Raw genomic sequence first — 20,168 nt, 5'->3', positions numbered from 1 at the left:
TTAAATTCTGAGGCAACATACAAAATATGTTGTATAATTTTAGGTTTCTGAAATAAAAAGAATATAATGTTATTTTGGAAACTGTGCAAAAATTTATTTTGAAACTTGTAAATCATCTCTTAATGGGAAAGCTATGGGCTTAGAAGGCTTAATCTTGAAGGAATAAAAAATGTGTTTTGGGAAAATATGAATCTATACAGGAAATATGTATGTGAATATACATAAATATAATATTGTGACACACTCAGTGACATTTTTAGTTCATTTAAAAGAAAATTGGAAGTATGTTTTAGCATGAAGTTTTATGAGGTTTACTACTTCATAAAATATGCATAATTAAAATAGAAAATCAAAACTTATTGATTTTAGCTTCTATCATTACTAATTCCTAATGCTTCTTTTTCTCTTCTAGAAAAAATATCTGGAATTATGAACACTTACATTGTATGGAGTGTGGAATATGGTTTTTGGTACTTAAATATTGCTCAGTCACTCAGTTGTTTCCGACTCTTTGCGGTCCTTTGGACTAGCCTGTCAGGGTCCTCTCTCCGTGGGATTTCCCAGGCAAGGATACTGGAGTAGCTTGCCGTTTCCTTCTCCAGGGGCTCTTCGGACCAAGGGATCGGTCTAGGGTCTCCAGTGTCTCGCGCATTACAGGCGGATTCTTCACCCACTGAGCCATCAGGGAAACCCACATATTTAGGGCATTTCTAGACAAATAGTTTTGTCTTAAAGGGGTCAACAGAATTCCGAGGTATTTCCCAAGAGATTGTGCCAATTTCCACTGTCTCTAGAATATTGTGAACATATTATTCCAACCAATATGGAATTATTGGCTATTGGTTTTCAGAATTATTGCAGTTTTATAGGGGAGAAAACAGCATTCCATTTTAATTTGCAGTCTGTATTTTTGATAAAGTTAAATATTTTTTCCAAATGGTTATTAACTAAATACACTTCCCCATAGACTGTCAGTTTTTTTCACTTATTGGTAATCCCCTTTTCTTTCTTTCTTTTTAAAAACTGTCTAGTTGGTTATAACAGTCTCATGGTTGGAGTTATCCTGTTACTGATAGATGAGCTATTTATATTTTTTCAAGCATAAACTCAGGAACAGCTAGACATTCTTTCAGTATATAGTTAATTTAAAAACTCATAAAGACCACACACCACCCTTAGAAAATTAATTCTGTATCAAGGATGTAAATATATATCTATAATATCATCATATACCTTAGTTAACACGAGTAAACATCTAGTGTGTAGAACTTTAAAGAAAATAAGCACTACAATTGGGCTTTGTTTCTTTATTTAATTTTTTAATGAAGGAAAGAAGAAAATTCCCTGCTGGTCCAGTGGTTAGAACTCTTGTGCTTTCATTGCTGTGGATTTGGGTTTGATTCCTGGTTGAGAAACTAAGATCCTACAAGCTATGTGACTAGGCCAAAAAATAAAAATTAAAAAAAAGAAAGAAGAAGTTTTGTGAAAACAAAAAGACCAACCATGTGTAAATATTTTTTAAATGATTTCCTCATTTGTGGCTTTACTGAGTGTAAGGTTAAAGTTTAAAAGTCAACATGATGTTATCATAACAAGTGTTTAGGATTAGTTTTATGTATTGGCCTCTTTTATATATTGAGTGGCTTAGTAATTTTAACTGGAGGAAACTGATTAAGAAAACAGTTGTTCATTTCTGTTTGCTGACTTGAGAAGAATCTGTAAAAAAAGAAAACTTTGAGTTCCTTTCTTTTAAAGAAGGTTTGGAAACTTTACATGTAACTTCTGAGATTTAGGTCTCTCTTGTGAGACAGCCAAAGGCATAATACATTTTCTGGGAGACCCAGTTGATGAATGTGTAAAGCTGTTCAAATTTTCAAAGGTCTTCTAAAATGCAGTTCTAGTTTTTTGATGCAAAAGTTAGTTGGTTTAAATGTCAGCCTGTGTCTTATGTCCATGAAACTGGTTGGCTTTCCTAGGAAAATATAGGTAAAAGTAAACTGTACTTCATGAATTAGAAAAGCTTGATGGAGTTGTTGCAGGAAGGAGGACCCCTTCCAGGGCCCGACACTGGGCTCTTGTCTAACACTCAGAAATGAATTGTCCGAGGAGACACGTGCTGACAAAGCAAGAGATTTTATTGGGAAAGGGCACCCGGGTGGAGAGCAGTAGGGTAAGGGAACCCAGGAGAGCTGCTCTGCCACGTGGCTCGCAGTCTCGGGTTTTATGGTGATGGGATTAGTTTCCTGGTGGTCTTTGGCCAATCATTCTAATTCAGAGTCTTTCCTGGTGGTGCACGCATCGCTCAGCCAAGATGGATGCTAGCAAGAGGGATTCTGGGAAGTGGACGGACACGCGGTGTCTCCTTTAGACCTTTCCTGAACTCTTCCGGTTGGTGGTGGCTTATTAGTTCCATATTCTTATCAGGATCTCCTGTCATAAAACAACTCATGCAAATGGTTACTATGGTGCCTGGCCAGGGTAGGCGGTTTCAATCAGTGTGTGTCCCCTAACAGAGTTAGAGCTATTATTGAGCAAATTCTCTAGGGTGGCTTAGTAGGTCAAGTTTTGCCAAGCATTGGAGCATTCTGGAATCCTGTAGTCACATCTGTGAAAGGGACAAATGGAGATGTCACCAGAATCAGGAGATTGAGGGTTATGTCTGGGAGTCCACCTGTTTTTCCAGGAGATTCCCCTAGGGAATGACATCTTCTCATATTTCCATTATTCTGCCTTTTGTTCATTAGAAATAAATTGAGAGAATATTGATAAATTAAGGTATTTCATAGACAATAAAAATAAAAAGTAAATGCATTGTTTCAAATATATTTATTACTCAGTGTCTTTTAGAAACAAATATTCTGTTACTGATTTTTCTCATCAGTAGTTTAATTCACTGAGTTCAGAAAATGATTATAAATCAAAAACCCATGGGGTGTCAGGCTTAGTGACTTTGTATTATAAGAAGTGGATGGCCCTCAATAAAAATAATAGATAGGCTCTGCTAATTTATTTGTGAAGCAAACCTTTGTAAATTAAGTATTTGGATTTTAAAAGAGGTACTTCAAAAAAGTACTTCAGCTGAGTCAGTTCATGCAATGTTATATCATTTTGGAATGAAAAAGCACTCCTGAATTTACATGGCCTGGAAACTGGGTTTTCTTATATTTGATTTTCTCAGAGTACAATGTAATTGCACTCACCTCCTTGTGAACAGAAATGTTTGAGGATGGGTTAAATGAGCTATAGAAAGCACCTCAGAAAAAAGTGCCATGTGAGATATAATTATTTTCCAAGTACTATATGTCAGCAGCTTTCACAAATCAAAGTTTCCTTGAAATAGAGATTACAATCAAAGTTCATTCATATACTATTGTATTTGGAGCAGAGAAGGAAATGGCAACCCACTCCAGTGTTCTTGCCTGGAGAATCCCAGGGACGGCAGAGCCTGGTGGACTGCCGTCTATGGGGTCACACAGAGTCGGACACAATTGAAGCGACTTAGTAGAAGCAGCAGCATATATATATATATAGTATATATAGTATACTAGTGGAGAAGGCAGTGGCACCCCACTCCAGTACTCTTGCCTGGAAAATCCCATGGACAGAGGAGCCTGGTGGGCTGCAGTCCATGGGGTCATGAAGAGTCGGACACTTCTTGCCTGGAGAACCCCAGGGATGGGGGAGCCTGGTGGGCTGCCATCTGTTGGGTCACACACAGTCAGACATGACTGAAGAGACTTAGCAGTAGCAGTAGTAGCCGTATTTGGAGTGCCTGCCAACATTCTAATTTGCAGTCACTTTGAGGGGAAAATTCTTCAGATTCATTAGTGTTGTAAGCAAATGTAACTTAAACTCTGATAACAGAGGTGACATTGGGCAGGTAAGTTGAGCTGCTCAGTTCAGTTCAGTCGCTCAGTTGTGTCCAACTCTTTGCGACCCCATGAATTGCAGCACGCCAGGCTCCCTGTCCATCACCAACTCCCAGAGTTTACCCATACTCATGTCCACTGAGTTGATGATGCCATCCAGCCATCTCATCCTCTGTCATCCCCTTCTCCTCCTCCCCCAATCCCTCCCAGCATGACTCAAGCATGAGTGAGTCAACTCTTTGCATGAGGTGGCCAAAGTATTGGAGTTTCAGCGTTAGCATCAGTCCTTCCAATGAACACCCAGGACTGATCTCCTTTAGGATGGACTGGTTGGATCTCTTTGCAGTCCAAGGGACTCTCAAGAGTCTTCTCCAACACCACAGTTCAAAAGCATCAATTCTTCGGCATTCAGCTTTCTTCACAGTCCAACTCTCACATTCATACATGACTACTGGAAAAACCACAGCCTTGACTAGATGGACCTTTGTTGGCAAAGTAATGTCTCTGCTTTTGAATATGCTATCTAGGTTGGTCATAACTTTGCTTCCAAGGAGTAAGTGTCTTTTAATTTCATGGCTGCAATCACCATCTGCAGTGATTTTGGAGCCCCCCAAAAATAAAGTCTGACACTGTTTCCACTGTTTGCCCATCTATTTCCCATGAAGTGATGGGACCAGATGCCATAATCTTCATTTTCTGAATGTTGAGCTTTAAGCCAACTTTTTCACTCTCCTCTTTCACTTTCCTCAAGAGTCTTTTTAGTTAGGGTCAGCTGCTCAGTACCTCTCTTTTTCATTTGCCTTTTTTTTTTTTTAAGATATGGAGCAGTGGTTGGTTGTGGTGGCAATATACTATTTGTGCTTCTCTAGCATCAGCATCAGGTTCCCTTTTCTTCTCTTACAGTATCTGGAATTTCATTTGAGAAACCTCTCCTCCTATATTCAGTGTAGCTCAGGAGGGGCTGCCTTCACCCCTCTCCTTGCTATAATGAGCAAGGGAGCAGCTCCTGCCCACAGGGAGTAGGTAGCCAATATTGATCAAGTGAGACTCAGTTCTTGAATTTTTTGTTGAAATTATTGGAAAGGAAACTTGTTAACTTTTCCCCCCTGGAATTTCGTAGCATGTAGTAATAAGCAAGATAGTCTTGCTGCTGGACTTCCCTCGTGGCTCAGTGGTAAAGAATCCTCCTGCAGTGCAGGAGATACAGGTTTGATCCCTGGGTCAGGAAGATCCCCTGGAGAAGGAAATGGCAACCCACTCCAGTATTCTTGCCTGGAAAATCCCGTGGACAGAGGAATCTGGCAGGCTACAGTCTATAGGGTTGCAAAAGGACATGACTTTACCACTAAACCAATCAGCAGCAGTAAACAGACTGTCTGATGTGGGTGGGAGCTCACATCACTCCTGAGGGGAAGGCAACGTTTGAGCTGAAAATTCAGAATCCTGACAGCCCAGTCTGAATATCTTATCAGTTTTGTGATCCAGGGAATTCTCTCTCTCTCTCTCTCTCTCTCTCTATTTTTGGTAGACAAATATGAGCTGGGCTTCTATCACTTGTGATTGAAGAGACCTCAACTATACACTCTTAGTGATTTTATGTTCCATCCACCTCATCCTCAAAATTAACTTACTGTATGTACTGTCCCAACTGAAGAAAAACACATAATGTAAGAGTTGGAAGCTGTGTTTTGTTTGGAACCTTGCTGAGGACTATAGCCTGGGAGACAGCCCCTCAGAGAGCTCTGCAGAACTGTTCCAAAGAGGTAAGGGAGGAGCCAGGATATACAGGGACTTCCCAGGTGGCACTCGTGGTAAAGAACCCACCTCCCAATGCAGGACACATAAGAGATGCAGGTTTAGTCCCTGGGTTGGAAAGCTCCCCTGGAGCAGGAAATGGTAGCCCACTCTAGAATTCTTCCCTGGAGTATCCCCACGGACAGAGGAGCCCTGTGTGGTACAGTCCATAGGGTCACAAAGAGTTGGATGCGACTGAAGCAACTGAGCATACAGGATATGCAGGAAAACAAAAAACACCAAAATAAAATAACAACAAAAAAATATGTAGTTGAATATCAAAAGATTACTGCTAATCACAAAAACAAACATCTCAAGTTAATGCTTTTCATGTTTTTCCATGAATGCAGGAGTCTGGGCTCATTGAAATTATTCCTTAGATATGCATCTTAACTCTCTAGGGCCAGTATCCTGTTTTGATCCATCCTGAGTTCATCTCAGGGTGTATTGTTGGGGACAGTTATAGTGGCTGATGGCCTGATGACAGGACACATTCTTTGTTTACTGGAATGACAGGCAACATTTTCGTCTGCAATACTCACTGCTTTTTCCTTTTTTTCATCAGTGATTTCATTTTTCTTAAAAAATTCAAAGGTTTTAATTACAATATGAAAAGTAAATACCTTCTAAAGATAAAATGGCATAATAGAAAAAACCAAAACTGTTACATCCAGGCTCATAAGTGACATAAATGGCCTTTTTCTAGTTTGAGCAACAGGGTTACAGTAGCAAATTATCTCTAAATTATCTCTGTGGTGGCACAGTCCTTAGGTTGTGTCCGACTCTTTGCGACCCCATGGTCTGTAGCCTACCAGATTGCTCTGTCCATGGTTTTATCATTTCCCTGTATTTTCTTCGGGCCTTTTCTGTCTTATTTTTTTTTTTTAAACTTCTTAGCTTGGATGCTTGGTTTATTTTCTTTGTTTAGAATCTTACATACTTTTATTGGTAAAGAAAATTGAACAACCCAGGCCCTATCACCCTCCCATCTATAATAATTGACAATTTCAGGGCTTTGAGGTATGAGAAACACTCCCAAGGATAGAGAAGTCATTGATTAACAGAATAGTCAGTTTTTAAGTCTCTGTCAAAAAGTTAAGAGGAACACATGCATTTTCTCTATAAAAGAAGTTGAGTGTGCTTGGGAGCTTTCATCCTGCCAGAAAAGCTGCATGAGGATTTCACTTTACTGATGTGGCCTCGCTGCTTTGGCAGGTATTACTGCTTCCAGATTCGGTCACAGCATGGGACAAAGGAATATACAGACCTCTTTCCTGCCTTTGAATAATTAGCGTCAGCATAGTATCCTGAACAGTGATGGGATATAAACAAAGCAAGCGGATAGAGAACCTGGAGAGATTTGGCTTTGGGGAATTATTTAGCAGTAATCACCAGCTCTGTTGACTGTGGAGGCATTTGTGGATTTTGACGGCATTTTCCTTTGGCCTAACAACATTTGCTTTTTATTGAAGGGAGTCAGCCACACAGTGGAAGTGATGGCCCTGCTACTTGTACACACAGATGGGCAACCGCCAATCCAAATATCACACTGTTACAGGAGGATGCACGCAAATGGCGCTATATGAGCCCCTTGCTGCAAGGGCCTTTTCCTTCCTGTGAGGAAAATTGAATCGTTGTGTTAGCAGTGATGATAAAAATATTGCTATTTTAGAAGTTTTATTTTCCTTAATATCTCTTGTGTTTTATAATCCAGGTTCTTTTCCTGAAACAAACCTGGATTTCCAAGAATAAAAAGAAAAGGCATGACAAACCCCAAATATTCTGTTTTGGCCTGGCTTACAGTATGTAGATGACTTTATTTAATGTAGATATGTTCCTGCAAAGTTGAAAATTAGTCAGTCCCATTTTCCACATGGTTGAAGAGCTTGAAGTTTCAATAATTTTACTGGGACTCTGTTAGGAAGCCCATGGGAGCCTCCTCTAGAAATCGTTGGAACATACTTAGCAGTAATTGTCTCTGGGAATCCTCCAGGGATTGGTTTTAGGATCCCAGATGCTCAAGTCTCTTATATAAAATGGTATAATATTTGCATATACCCTACATGATTTTTCCTTATACTATACTTTAAATCATCTCTAGATTACTTATAATAACTAATAGATATAAAGTCTACATCAGTAGTTGCCAGTATGGGACAAAATCAAGTTTTGCTTTTTGAAACTTTCTGGATTTTTTTTTTAATATTTTCAATCGGCAGTTGGTCAAGTCCACAGATGCAGAACCCGCAGATACGGAGGGCTGATTTTATTCCTCTCTTATTTGTTGTGATGTGCTTTGTTTATTTGGTTCCAAGTTGAAATAAAGGTTGCTTCATTTATGTAATTGCCTTCTCTTGACAGTTGGCTCATGAATACAAATCTCTTTAAAATATTAATATTTGATTAGATGTGCTTGAGTATTTACAAAGTTTTTCATATAAATTGCCTTGCCTCCCTTATAGCAGTGTTGAGGGGCCAATAGTTTATAATGTTGCTGTCAGTCAGTTCACTGAAGACCATTCTGAGGTTCTACATAGGTAGGTAAAGACATGTACTCAGTGCTAGGAATCCAGCTGGTACAGTGCTTATTATCATAGTTCCCATATCTAAACCAAGAAAATATTTATTAATGATTTATCAAAGGACTCCTTATTCATGAGTCCCTCCCCACTTAATCCTACTAGCATCTCTGCTCTTTGGCATCAAGTCAATCAGTCTTTTACTGTCTTCTGTGAACATCTCAAAATCACATGCCAGGGCAATGCAAAATGCACACAAATTTTGGACCTTTTGCAAAGGATGCGTGGGGTTTCATGAAGTCAGTGAAAGTGGCTCAGTAATATCTGAGTTAAGGTGTAATCCCATAGATAAATGAGAGTATGATGAGATTGGATCAGGCAGTTATAATTATGGATAATTACAAGAGAAGCCCTTCAAAAAAGTATGATTGATTTGAATTTTTGACTATTTTGGCAGAAATAGTGTTTTTAAAATTTTACTGTAATGTGAAGGAAGATTTGTATGGTATGCTTGTCACTTAAAACAGAAATTTTATTAAGTAAGTAACAGGGTTATACTGTATAGCACAGGGAATTACAGTCATTGCCTTGTAATAACCCACAATCTGCAAAAGTACTGAATCAATATGCTGTACACCTGAAAGTAGTGCAATATAATAAATCAAATATATTTCAATAAAAATGTAAATTTATATGATTTTTGTACTTATGAAAGAATATAGTACAATATAAATTCTTAGCTACATTACCAAATCCCATATTTCTGCTTTCATCAGGAAAAAAAAATCCATCTAGAATTTTGTGTTTATTACTCTGCTATCTTTTTAAAAGTAGTTTTATCATACATGTATATATATCTATTTACATTTTTCTCATCTTGAGCTTTAGGAAAATGATATTGAGGTCTATAAAGCCTTTGATCATTTGCTTTTTAAAAACAATATAATATTTAAAAATTCATCCTTGTTGTGATATGTAACTCTCTTATTGATTTATACTACTGTATATTCTGCAATATTCCTGACAATACCAAGAGTTGGTATGGATCTGTGGGAATTCTTAGATGTTACAAATATGAGTGTAAATGGTATTAAATTTTGAAAAACAGTTTAGCATTGACTTATTAAGTTATTTTATAGTTTCTTTCCTAGATATAGATTTCAGATCTAGAAAGATAAACTTGAATTATAATTGTTATGGAATTATCCATGACAGTGTTCATTTCATAAGTGTAGTATACAAAGTTAGGTGTGTGACTTATAACTTATATCATTAATGTGAAAATACAGCTGTGGAATAATTACTTTCTATTCAAACATCAGTTTAAATTCAAAGCATATTATCCCTTATAGTAAAAATAGATTTTGACAATAATAAAAACAATAAAAGAAAGTGAAAGTTGCTCATTGGTATCCGACTCTTTGTGACCCTATGGACTATATAGTCCATAGAATTCTCCAGGCCAGAATACTGGAGTGGTAGCCTTTACCTTCTCCAGGAGTCTTCCAAACCCAGGAATTGAACCCAAGTCTCCTGCATTGCAGGCAGATTCTTTACCAGCTAAGCCATAAGAGAAGCCCAAGAATACTGGAGTGGGTAATCTATCCCTTCTCCAGCAGATCTTCCCAACCCAGGAATTGAACTGGGGCCTCTTGCATTGAAGGCGGATTCTTTATCAACAAAGCTATCAGAGAAGCCCAAGAAAAACACTGAAGATTAAGATAATTTTGGTTAATTTTGCATTATTTGATGTAAATATATATGTAATAGAGCTTCCCATCTTGTAAATATTTACATGAACTTGATTTGAGAAATTCAAACCCTTGTATGTCACTGTAGAAGGCAGAAGAGCCATAAAGAACAAATCCTGGATTGGGTGTCAAGAATTGGAATCCACACAAGTGCTCCACTTCTCAAGTCTCAATTGATCTTAACCTCTTAACATTAGTTTCATCATTGGTAAAATAGAGGTGCTGGTGTCAGACTTATTTCCATGGCTATGTGTCAATTAAACAAAACAATATGGGCAAATGCCTCTAGTGATAAAGTACTGTATACACTGTTTACTATTGTTACCATCACTGTTGTTTGAAGAACCCTGCTTTGGGAAACAAATCCAGATCATATCTTTTTGAACATTTATATCAGGAGAATGTGTCTAGTGGCCTGATGTATATTGAAACAGACTTGTTTAAAGGATGTTTTGATACCTGCTTAATACCAAATATTCTCTATATTTTGTTACATAAAAGGAACAAGAAGCTGTCTGAAGAATTTAAAGTAACATTTTCTCCTTATATGGCTTCTTTAAAACTTATCTTAGATAAGATTCTGTTGTAAAGATTGAATATTTTTCTTTGCTCTTTGTGGAAAAAATTCCTAGAATGAAACAAAAACTCTCCTATATGATGAAAATACACTGTAATATTGAAGCTTTTATCCTGTCAGTAGCTCTCTGACATGATTAGTATATAAGCATTGCTGCTGCTGATGCTAAGTCGCTTCAGTCGTGTCCGACTCTGTGCGACCCCAGAGATGGCAGCCCACCCGGCTCTCCTGTCCCTGGGATTCTCCAGGCAAGAATACTGGAGTGGGTTGCCATTTCCCTCTCCTATGCATGAAAGTGAAAAGTGAAAGTGAAGTCGTGTCCGACTCCTAGCGATCCCGTGGACTGCAGCCTACCAGGCTCCTCCATCCATGGGATCTTCCTGGCAAGAGTATTGGAGTGGGTGGCCATTGCCTTCTCCTATATAAGCACTGAGGTCTAGCTAAATACTGAGGTCTAGCTAAATATTGGCAAAATTCTAGTACCTGAGTGACTATATTATAAACTTTGTTAATAATAATTTTAAAACTTGATATGTGAAAAGCTGGAACTATAAAAAGTTAAACAAATTGACAAATTTTCTAAACTAAATAATAAAAGTTATGTCCTTTTATAGATGACAAACTAGTTTGTAAACTCTAAATGACTTGTAAATATCAACTCCAGTTAATGCCTGGATGAAGAAATACCTGAATTGGAAACCTGGGAGCTGATGGATAAAACTCTTTGGCTAAATGTAAGGGTACTAAACCTTTGGTGCTCCGCTAAGCTAAATGCAAACAGTATTATTTTAATAGATTCTGGGGTACCTCAGTAACCTAATTTTTAGAGGATTATATCTAAAATGTCTCTGGTGGATGGTGACTGGATTATCTCTTGTGTTTTGTCCTTTACTCACTCTAGTTTCTTCATTATTCAAACCACTCTGTCACTTTTGTCCAAAGTCAAGTTTCAGAATGAGAAAAACATTATTAACCAAGTAAATTTGGGACATAGCTAATTTATACTTTTAAAAAAATCCGTAAGTTTTCTAGTTATTTTATTTTTGTTTCTTTATAAATTTCATTTCTTTATTTTTGGCTGCACTTGTGAAGGGGGCTTCCCTGGTGGCTCAGATGGTAAAGCATCTGCCTGCAATGCAGGAGACCCGGGTTCGATTCCTGGGTTGGGAAGATCTCTTGGAGCAGGAAATGGCAATCCACTCCAGCACTCTTGGCTGGAAAATCCCATGGACAGAGGAGCCTGATAGCCTACAGTCCATGGGGTCGCAAAGAGTCGGACATGACTGAGCGACTTCACTTTCATTTTTCTTTGTGAAGGGGAGGGACTACTCTCTAGTTGCAATGCCCAGGCTTTCACTGCAGTGGTATTTCTTGTTGCAGAACTTGGGCTCTAGGCACACAGGTTTCAGCAGTTATGTCTCTTGGGCTTAGTTGCTCCATGGCATGTGGAATCTTCTCTGTCTCCTGCACTGGCAGGTGGATTCTTAACTACTAGACCACCAGGAAGTCCTTTTTAGTTATTTTAAAATGTGTCATCAGTGTATTTGAGGAGCTCTCATTTAGCTGAATCTCTTCACAGATGTCTATAGTATCTTCTAGCATGATTTCCGAAATCATTTGGCATTACATTTCCATTTACAAACAGTATTAAAAAACACACAAATGCATATTCTCAGATTTTCATTGAATGATTGTATTTTCTTAGCTTTAGTTCAGTTCAGTTCAGTCGCTCAGTAGTGTCTGACTCTTTGCAACCCCATGAATCGCAGCACGCCAGGCCTTCCTGTCCGTCACCAACTCCCAGAGTTCACTCAAACTCACGTCCATTGAGTCCGTGATGCCATCCAGCCATCTCATCCTCTGTTGTCCCCTTCTCCTCCTGCCCCCAATCCCTCCCAGCATCAGAGTCTTTTCCAATGAGTCAACTCTTAGCTTCAGTTAAAACTCTCATTCTTTTTTTCATTCTTTTTTCCTATCTGTCCTCTCTACCTTCAACAGGGTTCTCCTCCAATCTGTTTCACTTTCTGTTAGAGGATTTTCTCTTAAAATCCAAATCTGATCTGCTTGCAGTCCAAGGGACTCTCAAGAGTCTTCTCCAACACCACAGTTCAAAAGCATCAATTCTTTGGTGCTCAGCTTTCTTCACAGTCCAACTCTCGCATCCATACATGACCACTGGAAAAACCATAGCCTTGACTAAACGGACCTTTGTTTGCAAAGTGATGTCTCTGCTTTTGAATATGCTGTGTAGGTTGGTCATAACTTTTCTTCCAAGGAGTAAGCGTCTTTTAATTTCATGGCTGCAGTCACCATCTGCAGTGATTTTGGAGCCGAAAAAGATAAAGTCTGAGACTGTTTCCACTGTTTCCCCATCTATTTCCCATGAATTGATGGGACTGGATGCCATGATCTTCGTTTTCTGAATGTTGAGCTTTAAGCCAACTTTTTCACTCTCCTCTTTCACTTTCATCAAGAGGCTTCTTAGGTCCTCTTCACTTTCTGCCATAAGGGTGGTGTCATCTGCATATCTGAAGTGATTGATATTTCTGCTGGCAATCTTGATTCCAGCTTGTGCTTCTTCTAGACCAGCGTTTCTCATGATGTACTCTACATAGAAGTTAAATAAGCAGGGTGACAATATACAGCCTTGACGTACTCCTTTTCCTATTTGGAACCAGTCTGTTGTTCCATGTCCAGTTCTAACTGTTGCTTCCTGACCTGCATATAGGTTTTTCAAGAGGCAGGTCAGGTGCTCTGGTATTTCCATCTCTTTCAGAATTTTCCACAGTTCTTTGTGATCCACACAGTCAAAGGCTTTGGCATAGTCAATAAAACAGATGTTTTTCTGGAACTCTCTTGCTTTTTCGATGATCCAGCGGATGTTGGCAATTTGATCTCTTGTTCCTCTGCCTTTTCTAAAACCAGCTTGAACATCTGGAAGTTCACGGTTCACGTACTGCTGAAGCCTGGCTTGGAGAATTTTGAGCATTTCTTTACTAGCGTGTGAGATGAGTGCAATTGTGCAGTAGTTTGAGCATTCTTTGGCATTGCCTTTCTTTGGGTGGCCACTGCTGAGTTTTCCAAATTTGCTGGCATATTGAGTGCAGCACTTTCACAGCATCATGTTTCAGGATTTGAAATATCTCAACTGGAATTCCATCACCTCCACTAGCTTTAGAAGGATATTAAATCTTCTAGTAAAATTATTCTTTACTGCCCCAGGTTTGTTCAGAGGACTTTCAATGGCAAATTGGCAGTTAGAAATTCAGGATTCACCTATAGAAAAAAGCTTCTTAGCTTGTGGATACAGTGCAGAGAACAGTGAGAAGCATGGGATCTTGGTCTTGGGAAGATGAGTTCAGATTTTTTTCCTTGCCACTTAAACTGCAGTGGGCTCTTGATCAACTTTGGTAACTTCTCTCAGTCTCCATTTTCTCACTTCTGAGAAAATGGGGTGTATTTTTCACTGTACTAAGTATTAAAGGAGATGCTGATAGAAAGTGCTTACCTGTCTACCTGGCACGTCATGGTGCTTGGTAATGGTTCACGAGGTGGGCACCTGATCTGGTAGGAGCAAGTGCTAAGCCGTGAGGGTTGGGACAAGTTTGGTGTTGGCTGATGGCCCAACAGGGAGACATGTGCTGTGGCCACCTTGTCCTCAAAGACTGAAGTAAGTCTTAGCTTGAATCCCTGTCCCACATAGGTTGGAATTCCTTGTGGCCTTACCATCTGGAGGGGTTCATAGAAGGCTAACATTTTCGTAGTTGTTGCCATCTCTAAGTTTCTGCTTTTATTGAGATCTGTATCTCATCACACATTGTGCCTCCTACTTGTTGGTCTCTTTTCTACCCCCCTAGGACCCCCCACAAGCTGAAGTGGTCTTTATACTTCCCGGGGTCCTGCTGATGTCACTGCTGTGAACCCAGACTTAAATGCAGGTTTGATGTAAGTGAGGGAGTTTCCAGTATAATACAGTAACAACTTCAAATGGACCCTTAGAGATTTCAGTCTTTAAAAGCTCCCCAGTGATTACTGCTTGGGGAAATGTTCATTCATTGCTTCTTTTGCCTCTCTACTCAGAGACTGGCTGTCTACCCGATTGCTGACTGTTTTCTCTTTCTTGTTTACCTTACTCATCCTTGTTCTCCCAAATGCTTGTGCAGGGCTGCTATGTAGAGCTTTTGAAGTGTTTTGTGCCAATGCATCCTGGTCTTCACCGTGTGTGTAATACCAGCCTTACCCTAATTCTTACCTTTCTGAAAGGAATGCTGTGGCCACATAACCTCTTTGTTTCCTTTGCAAGACTTGAGAGATTGAATATAAGGGATGAAGAAGAAAGTGTTAAGTCCAGAGTTTCTAGATGAGAGGAATAGTATAACCTGCAATGCAGATAGATAAGTGGTCAAGGAAACTGACATGGTGATACAGAGGACAGTAATCTGAATATTCAGGGATTCTGTCATATTTGATATTTTCATCAGTCTAGATTTAGAATACACAGTTATCTCTTTTTTATTGGAATAAATTGCTTTACAATGTTGTGTCAGTTTCTGCTCTACAAGGAATTGAATCAGCTATATGTATCCAAGTTTTTTAGTTTGGTTGCCATGTCAGACTCTCTGAGACATATGTATCCATATATCCTCTCCATCTTGGACCTCCCGCCCTGCCCATGATGGCGATGGGCGGGACATCACCCATACTATCACCTCTCTAATACTGTCACCTCTCTATCTAGCTCATCAGGAGCACAGGGCTGAGTTCCCTGTGTCCTTAATAAGAAGTTAGGTGGAAAAACTGCAGCTGTGGAATGGCAGATAGCAACGAAACTTATTTGCTGTTAATTGTGGTTCCTGTAAGCATGAAAGGAAGTGCAGGAACTAAGTCAGAGCAACATAATGAGTGATCAGGCACCCAGCAGATGTTTGTCTGCTCTTCCTTACTCAAATAAGGATCGTCACAGGAGGAGGCACTGAGTCTTTAAGCATTTCTTTTTTTTTTCCTTTTGAGGCTTTTATTTGTTGAAAAACAGGAAGTTGTGAGAGACATAGAAACTTCGTGTGTTGGGATCCTTCCCAGCCAGGGGAGTGTATCGTCACAGATAAGAATACACATTTGTCAGGATGTTCCAGAAAGCCTACAATGTAAAGTGTGCAGCCTGAAAGCAGAAGGAGGGGGCCAGCAAACATATGAAGCCTCCTCAGCTCTGTGATGTTGAAAATTGGTGGAAGGCTGGAGCACTGATTTCCCAGACACAGAGAAACTTCTCAGCCTTCATGATCCAAAGCAGCAAGAGGCTTTTAACTCTTAAGCTGTCTGAGAGTCCTAGGCCAGCAGAGCCTGGGTTGAGACCTGAAGCTCTTTTAGCTTGGCTTACAGTGAGTTTGAGTGAACTCTGGGAGATGGTGATGGACAGGGAGGCCTGGCATGCTGTGGTTTATGGGGTTGTGAAGAGTCGGACATGACTAAGCAACTGAACTGAACGGTGCCAGTCTCCATCTGAAGGAAGCCTCCCCGCAAAGAATCCCTGTCTAGTAAGAGCTAAGTGTTGTTGACATCCAGAGTTCTTGAACATTTTAAACTGTTTTCATTCAAAGATTTTGTTTGATAATCTCTTTTTTGTTTTCATTCAAAGATTTTGTTTGATAATCTCTTTTTTGAGTTCTTTCTTTTGTTTCAATCTTTTTTTTTTTTAAATTTTTGACAAATACTTTTTGAGCCCTGCAGATATGACTGGGATGAGAAAATGGTGAATATGATACAGGGTGCTTGCTTTAGGAAAGCTAATAATCTACCTACAGGAAGGAGAAAAGTTACGAACACCATACATACTATCTGACACAGACTGAGTTTTAATACATACTTAATGATTAAATACTGTGATACAAAAAGGTTCCCTGAGTATATGGGCAAAGTGTCTTTGTCAACAAATTGTCCTTGAGTCAACAAATTGTCCTTTACTGATGTTTCCCTGGGGTTTCTTGAGAGAGAAGAGATAAATAACGTGTTTTCACTTTGTTTTCCTTAACAAACAGCCCGTATTAAAAAAATACATCTATTTTTCTACTGTCGCGTGTTGATATACAAGCATTACTAATAATTTTCGTGCAAGTAGTGAATATTGCACCGGAGACTAAAACCAATGTAAGTACAAGGTGGCGATATACTAATACATTGCTGGAGTCTGTGCTAGGAGTGTATTGTATTTGTTTCCGTGAATGAGACTGGCCTGTGATTCTTTCTTTCTTTCTTTTTTTAAACTGTGTTTATCAGGATTATGCTAGCATCATAAAATCATTTGGAAAGTTTTTATGTTCTCTGAAACATTTTATATAACATGAGGATGTGTCCCTTGGGTTTGTATGCATTTATCTATGGAACCATCTTGGCCTGGTGCTTTTTGGAAGGTATTTCACTGATTTTACTGCTTTTATGGCTATTGATCGGTTCAGTTTTAGTTTCCTACTATAATTATTCATCTTTTCTTTTTTTAGGGAGAGTAATTTATGTCTTTGTTTAAAATTTTTTAGGATAAAGTGACAAATAATGTTTTCTTATAACTTGAAATATCCTTGTTGTATTTTTATCTGTATCTTCTTATTATTGAGTTACTTTATTATTTTATATATCTTTGAGAGACATGAACACTGAATCTAAAACATTTTTTTATATCCTCAAAGAGTTGTCCTAAGACGACAATTGTAAGAACCACTGAGGTGTTAATTTGAAGTGGAAAGTCCTGAACACTAGCTCTTGCTTTTGAGTCTATATATTTTTAATAATTTCTCCAAATGATCCATAGGTGTAGTAAGTTTTGAGGACTATTGATCTAGAGGTTTTGTTTTTCATGTACTTTTATTTCATAATACTTGTGGATATACTAATTAGTTCTACAATATTTTTTTTTAGTATTTTAATGAATCTCTGACTTGATTAGTTTTTTTCCTTGGTATATTTCTACCTTGTCATTGAATGCTGATTACCTTTTTCTACTTTAAAGTGTTTAGCAATGGAAGTTTTTCTTGTAAAATTGCTTTTCATTACTACCTGGCAACAAAGCATAGGTGTTAATTTCATTATTCTTTTTGAAAGTTTTCTATTTTTATTAAGGTAGTATTTAATTTGCAGATTTTTAATTTTTACTTCTTAAGATGATTTATAGTTTCAGTTAATTGTGATAATGGAAAGGCTTCCTTTTTCAAATGTGCTGATTTCTTTTTTCTGTTATAATACAGGATTAGTTTTAAAAGTACTCTATAACAATTGAAGGTGAACCTTTTATATTGTTTAGAACTTAATATATGTTTGTTCAAGCAACCTTACCAGTTGCAATATTCAGCCTCTGTATATCCAGTTCTTTTGCCTGTGTAAATGTAAAGAGAATGAGGGTCCTTAATTTTTCCTACTCTGTTTTATTTCTACATTTATTTTCTTTTATGATATATTTTTGATACTTTATTTTTTACTGTGTGAAAGCTCTCTGATTTGTAGGTTTTTCATTAGGGGTACTGCCAATTGTACAGATTTTAGTCTTGCTCAGGTGTCCTATATAGACATTCTTGTCAGAGTCATCATATTTATTCAATAGAAGAATCTATATAAATGTATATATCTCCCTTCCTCCTTCCTGTCTTCTCCTGTCTGTGTTCATACACCCCTATTTATCTATCTGTGTGTGTATGTATATCCACTTGTATTTTGTCTTTTCATTCTAAGCAACTGTCTTTAAATGTAGTCATATAGTGCTTCCCTGGTAGCTCAGATGATAAAGAACCTGCCTGCAATGTGGAAGAGCTGGGTTCAGTTTCTGGGTTGGAAAGATCTCCTGGAGAAGGAGATGGCAACCCACGTCAGTATTCTTGCCTGAACAATCCCTTGGACAAAGGAGCCTGGCAGGCTACAGTCCATGAGGGTCACATCCTGGACTGAGTGTTTGTATCTTTCTCTCTTTGATGCTCTTGATGTATTGTTTTTTAACTTATTTGAGAGGAATGAGTCATTTTTAGTTCCAGTAGTATCTACCTTAAGTTTTAAAGAGTGAACATAAAGTTTTATATTCTTTATTAGTGTAAGAAAAGATACATTGATATCCCCTTTTAAAATTGACTCTGTTTACTCAAATTTATTTTCATCACACTTGTCCTCTATTTTTTTGGCATATTATTATCCTTTTAATATTATCATGTATTTATATTTTCTTTAAATTTTGTGTGCCTTTGCATTCTCTTTTATGACAGCATTTACAATATCTGATTTTTCTTCTTTCTCTTGGATCTGTATGTGTATTAATACCATCTTTATATACAGATATATAAGGGCCTTTGCATATCTGTCACTATTTTTCTTTCAAACAACTTCTGTATGTTAATCTGGAGTTACAGTGTTGCTTCCTTGATTTCTGGGAAAGCTTGAAGTCAGTCTGATTCTTTGTAGTATAAACATTTTTCTGTCTCGATGCTTTTAGGATTCTTTTTTAGTTCTTACATCTCAAAAATGAACTAGGATATAGCTACTGTGATCAGTTTTCACTAGTTTTTCTGGTGTCGATCACTACCCTGTCCTGAGTCCTTCAGCTCCGTAATCAGCCTCTGAAAGTTTCTTTCACAAACGTTTAATGTTTTCTTCCTTTTTCTTGGTCTTTCTTTCCGAGGTTACCTGTAGGTGGGTTTCTGTTCTTTCTGTGCCCTACCTGGCTTCCCCTGTTTATTCATCTATCTGTTTGTCTTTTCCTTGGGATGGAGGAAGTTTGTTTTCCACTGATTGATTCTGCTGTTCATTTTGTTCTGTGAGTATTTAAATTCTGCTATTGAATTTTCACTTTTGGTAAACTTCCTAAAGAAACCCTACCACCTTAAAATCCTTCTGCTTTATTAACCAGTTCTATACAAAATCTTGTTCTGGTTTCTCAGATCTGGTTCATAGAGACCATGTTTTCTCAGATTGTATTGAAAAGATTGAGTATTAAGAATTTGTCATCTGAAGTAATTCAGTTTTAGAAATAAATTTTTCTTTGTATTTTATGTTTATTTATTTATTTTTCTGATGCCAAATCCATCCTATATTATTATTGGAGTATAATCGCTTTACAATACTGTATTACTTTCTGCTATATGATGAAGTGAATCTGATACACACACACACACACACACACCACACATACCACACACACCACACACACACACACACACCACACACACACTACACGCACACACACACCACACACACCACACGCACACACCACACACACACCACACACACACACCACACACACACACCACACACACACACACCACACACACACACACCACACATACACACACCACACACACACACACCACACACACACACACCACATACACCACACACACACACCACACACACACACACCACACACACACACACCACATACACCACACACACACACACCACATACACACACACCACACACACACACACCACATACACCACACACACCACACACACACCACACGCACACACACACCACACACACACACACACACACACACCACACACACCATACACACACCACATGCACACACACACCACACACACACCACACACACACACCCCACACACACATACACACCACACACACATACACACCACACACACACACACCCACACACACACACACACC

General features: G+C 38.4%; 1 protein-coding gene and 1 non-coding gene across 2 annotated transcripts in view; both read left to right on the top strand.

Moving 5' to 3' along the window:
* Positions 1-20,168, top strand: part of TMTC2 (transmembrane O-mannosyltransferase targeting cadherins 2) — a 434,311-nt gene that overhangs the window by 62,191 nt on the left and 351,952 nt on the right. The gene's annotated exons all lie outside the window — the stretch shown is intronic.
* On the top strand, positions 11,609-11,680 carry TRNAC-GCA. Its single transcript has one exon. It is a non-coding gene; the product is annotated as a tRNA-Cys (tRNA).

This window comes from Oryx dammah, unplaced genomic scaffold (assembly GCF_014754425.2).
Source record: "Oryx dammah isolate SB20612 unplaced genomic scaffold, SCBI_Odam_1.1 HiC_scaffold_29, whole genome shotgun sequence".
Taxonomy (NCBI): Eukaryota; Metazoa; Chordata; class Mammalia; order Artiodactyla; family Bovidae; genus Oryx; species Oryx dammah.
This window is presented reverse-complemented; position numbering and strand designations above follow the sequence as displayed.